The 5,454-nt window shown below is 31.3% G+C and overlaps 1 pseudogene; it reads right to left on the bottom strand.

The window, feature by feature from the left end:
- Window positions 1-218: 218 nt before the first annotated feature.
- Window positions 219-1,358, bottom strand: LOC145067927 (uncharacterized; annotated as a pseudogene).
- Between the last annotated feature and the right edge of the window lie 4,096 nt (window positions 1,359-5,454).

The raw sequence follows: 5,454 nt of genomic DNA, 5'->3' as shown, positions 1-5,454 counted from the left end.
GTGCCTCCCACATGAGGGTATATTTGTCTTTTCACTTATAAGGGACCATTTTTGCAATTGAAAAAAACATATCCCCGTTTTAAAAAAAAATAAAAAAGTTAATACCTATTTATTTTTTTTAATAATTAAAAAATAAAAGATCTCTCTCTCTCTCTCTCTATTTCTCTCTCTCTCTCTCTCTCTCTCTCTCTCTCTCAAGAATAATATCCCTCAAACCTCTATTCAAAAAACAATGTCTCTGATTTTGAATTCTAAATTCCATCGCCAAGATAATCCTTCAGACATCCCTCAAATCTTCGATTTTATTGTAGTTTGTAAAAAACCTACTCATAAATTTCTTCAATTCATCGTCTCCAAGATCATCAGTGAAAGGTCTAATGGGGATCGCGTTTTCCGGTTGAAAACCTTAGGAATTAGGGTTGTCGTCAACAATCACAGCCTTCTTCAAATCCCGCCCTAGATCTGATAAATCTTTAACAAACCTACCTTGAATTCCATACATGAATTCCCATACAATCTATGTGAAATCAAACCCCTGCAATCCAATTTATTCAAAACCAACTAAGTATATTCCTCGATTCCAGCTGTGAAAACCACAATTTCGTAGTTATTTGTGCTCAGGAACCGAAGAAATTCGTCAACAAATGGGCGTTTTAGCACAAAGAAATCAACTCTTTCTCCATCCAGCAATGGCCTCACTAAGAAATCATAAGTTCCCAGAGGTGATACTCCGGTGATAGTTGTGGAATGGATTAGGGTTTCGTTAAGGTCAAGGAACACCTTTTGTTGATCAGGGGAGTTTGGTGGTGGGAGGGCGGCGGAAGATTCCTGGAAGAGCGAGCGGTGGACGGTGGCGATCTGATTGTCGGTGGAGTTGGGGAACTTTTTTTTAGGACTTTGTAGCCTTTTTGACGGAGGATTTACTCTTGGGAGTGGCAATACAAACGATTTTGGAGAAGAGTTTGATGAGGCGGCGGTGGCAGGTTTAGAAGGATTCATTGATCGAGGCAACTACTATGGAGGTTGTCTTGGTGGCGGTGGTGACGGGAGTCTTCTTGCGGCGGCAAAGGTTACGGTTGGTCCGAGATCCTTTTGACTTCTTAGCTTTGAGGGATACTGTTCTTGAGAGAGAGAGAGAGAGAGAGAGAGAGAGAGAGATCTTTTATTTATTTAGTTATTAAAATAAATAGAAAGGTATTAATTTTTCTTCAAAAAAATAGGGATATATTTTTTTCAATTGCAAAAATGGTTCCTTACAAATGAAAAGACAAATATACCCTCATATTGGAGGCACATGAGAGAGTTAACGGCAACAACTTAACGTAAGCTAAATCCGGGGACCAATTCCACATAACCATTCCAAAAGGACCATGAATCCAAAAAAACTCGGGGTTTGGACTAAAACCCCAAAAATTTGCATACCGCAGGGACCGTTTTTGCAATTTTGTCTTTCTTTTGTAGTAATTTCATTTAGATATTGTATTTCTAACTACATATAATATTAACAAATTTCATAATAATATCCCTATGGAATGTTAATGGGCTTTGTAAATCACATATATTCATCAAACAATGCTATTATTACGATTTATAAATAATGTGTGCATCTATTGGTATATTTACCTAGCATAGTTAAAAAATGTGAAGTGATTTATTATTATTATTTTTAAAATGTATGGTAGTAATTATGAAATTTTTATGAGGTTTAAAAACCAATTACTAATTACAGTGTGATAGGTTTTCTATGTTATGTTAGTGGAATATGAAAATGTTACAATGTTCGTATAAAAATTAAAAATAAAGTAACACTTCAAACTGCTCGGTTATTATATACATATTATATATTTTATTTTGTTTAAATGTAGAAACCAAATAAAGTTAATATTACAATTATAAGTGTTACAAGATAAATCTTCCTTCTTAATAAAAGAAATCTTATCGACGTGTCACTCTTATTATTGCAGAATTCTGTCATTTTGATTTTACTGTGATGCCTTCCTTTAGAATACAAAAGTTCCTGCGCTTTTAAATTCGTGTGAATTTAAATGATACAAAAATAGATATACATATATTTGCTATGAATTGGTATGAATCCCTCTACGTACATTTTTTGGAATCATTATTTTAATCCAAAATTAACTCACTAACTCCAAGATTTAAGGAATTAACTGAGAATTAATTATGAATAAATATTGGTTTATAAGTTTTATTAGTTTATAACCCGTGAGAACCACAGTTATAAAATTAATTAAATTTTTATATTAAAAAATCAAATTTATTAATCAATTATTTTTAAAAAATTATTATTTAAGAAATATTTTTTTAGTTATATAAAGGGAATTATAATCAATGATTTAAATAAATATTTGAAGTTATATCACCTTATAATCTATATTTATTTTATTTTATTTTTCAATCTAATGTTATTAATTTAATATAATTAAAGTGAGAAAATTAAAATTTTGAAATTTAAAATAAGGAATCAATTATTAATTTAATGTAATTAGAATGGATATTTAAAATTTGAAATTTGAAATTGATAATTAATAAATTGACAAATGGCATGATAGACGATATATAACATTAATAATGAGTCCTAATTGTATGACACTTGTCAATAGAAGATTAAATTTATTCTTTTATTAGAATAGGGATTAGTTTTGCCAATTATTTTTTCAAATTTGAAATTATCCTCATATTTAATATTCAATATATTCAATATACTCAAATTTATATTATGTTTTATAAATATATATTAATTTTAAATAATCAATACAAAAAGTTTTAAACAAACTTAACTCTTATTAATAATATAAATGTTTTATAAATTTTTACCCGTAGTTCCTACGGATTGTAATCTAGTATATAAATAAAAACATTCACCCTTATTATTTAATTATAAAACTTTACCCAATATCAATATGACTTATAAATCATACTACACGACCATTTTTGCAGATATAGAGCCCACCGAGCTTAGACATAACATGTAAACTTATAAATGAAAACATAAAATACATAATAATCAAAAGAAAAAAAAATATTGGAGTCGGTGATAATAAGAAAATTATTCTCATGTATTGTTAAAAAGTAAACTAAAAAAATTATCTTTTTAACATTAATATTATTTCAACCAAAATACTGCTTACAAATTTGAAATTTAATTTTGAATTTATCTTTAAAAAAACTTCAATGATACAGAGTAAAGAAATTTTAAAAGATTAATAAATAAGAATTCATTAGTATTATAAATTTAACAAATCAAAATTCATCGTAAGTTGTAATTTGGCTTCTCTTTTCATAAAAGTGTTCCAGTAATTGGAATCTTATTTTACTTCACAACCTTTTAATATTCATTATTATTTTACTTTTTACTTGCATGCAATAAAAAGTGATAGAAATATCTATCTTTGTTTATATTATCATTGGCAAAAAATTCTCATAAAAAAATCGATGACAGTACGTTAAAGCAAAATGATTGAATTTAATTTGTTATTCAAAATTGCCAAGAACACAAATCAATTGTGTATGAACGTAACCTCTATCATAATTATAATTTATTAGCAAATTCTTGGTATTATACATTCTAACAAATTTTCTTAAAAATCTGAAAGAAATCTATAAATACAAATATTGCACAAAATTTATATTAAATTTTTTTACTAAGAAACTTGCATTATATAACAACTTTGATAAAAGAATGACAATCAACCCAAATATTAAAATATAAATATTAAATGTGCTTAAAAATAAAAACATCTAAAATACTCACATATATAGATGCTAACGTCGAGCACAACCTCCTCTAAACTAAAAGATACATAATTACACTACACATATCAATATAAACACTAATCTTTTTAGATTAGGATTATTGTTTTCTTATTCCTAGTCTTTAGTTGTTATCTTTTATTTGCATGTTCCACAAACTTTTATCTTATATATATGTCCTGCAATTGCTTAAATAAATATAGAATCTGGAACATATTTTTCCAGTTTTCAGTTCAATTATCAATTCATTATGGTATCATAGCGGGTCTATTGATCTGCAACTAAATCAACATGGTTGACGGTGTTGTCACCAACCCCAGCGGCAGCATCGATTCAGACAACCCTTCCTCCGATCCAAACTCGCCATATTACATCCACCCCAATGACTATCCAAGACAGATGCACATTAACGAGAGCCTCACCGACAGCAACTATTCCGATTGGTCTAGAGAGATGAAGGATTTCTTGTTTACTAAAAATCGGGCAAGATTCATTGATGGATCTATTACTCAACCAACCCTAGACTCACCAGATTTGAAGCCATGGCAACGAAGTGATGCTATTATACAGGGGTGGCTCACAACAGCCATGGAGAAAGACATCCGGAACAGCGTAAAGTATGCTAATACTGCGAAAGAAATTTGGGACGACCTTGAAGAGCGATTTGGAAAAGAAAGTGCTCCTCGAGCATATGAATTGAAGTGGACCTTGACTAGTCTAAGACAAGAAAAGGCCTCTGTTTCAACCTACTACACCAAGATGAAAGGGATATGGGATGAAATTCAATCGGTTTCACCCGTTGCCAAATGTGCTTGCGGCAAGTGTACCTATGATCTAGGAAAAAGACTTTTTGAGGCCAAGGAGAAGGAACGGGTCTATGAGTTTCTCATGGGACTCGATGAAATTTTTAGGACTATTAAAACACAAATACTGAGCACGAAGCCCATGCCATCCCTCGGCACCACCTATCATCTTGTTGCTGAAGATGAACAGCAACGTAACATCACCACAGCAAGAAAAGTGAATGTTGATGTTGTTGCCTATCAAATTAATGCTCAGTTGAATAGTGAGAAAAGCCAAAATGAAAAGAAAAAGTGAGAAAGCTTGAAGTGCAAACATTGTGGAAAAACCGCTCACACCATTGATGGGTGTTTTGAGAAAATCGGTTATCCGGAGTGGTGGGAAACACATCAACGAAAGGCAAATGGAGACCAACGAAAGCAGGCAAAGCCAAAGCCAAAGGCAGCAAATGTTGAAGTTGATTCCAGTCCAATACCAGGGTTAACCTAGGAACAATACACCAAGTTGATAAAGCAGCTAAGTGAGACACAAAACCCTGAGATTAACATGGCTGGTAAGCACATTTTCAACATTCCTTGGGTGATCAATTCAAGAGCCACGGAGCATGTTGCTTGTAATAATGATGTTCTTTTCAATTTAAGAAATTCAAAAGATGATGTGCCAGTTAGAATACCAAATGGTGATAATGTTCCTGTTCAAGGAGTTGGGAATGCTAACCTCCCAAATAACATCAAAATAAATGGTGTTCTCTATATACCTAAATTTAGATGCAACCTCTTGTCAGTTAGTAAAATTACTAAGAGTCTTAATTGCTTCATGACATTCTTTCCCGATTTTTGTTTCATCTAGGACTTACCTACGAGGAAGCTGATTGGCATGGGT

This window comes from Lactuca serriola, chromosome 8 (genome assembly GCF_051521515.1).
Source record: "Lactuca serriola cultivar US96UC23 chromosome 8, Lser_US96UC23_V15, whole genome shotgun sequence".
NCBI classification, from domain to species: domain Eukaryota; kingdom Viridiplantae; phylum Streptophyta; class Magnoliopsida; order Asterales; family Asteraceae; genus Lactuca; species Lactuca serriola.
The sequence above is the reverse complement of the archived record's forward strand: the minus strand, read 5'-3'. Positions and strand labels throughout refer to the sequence as shown.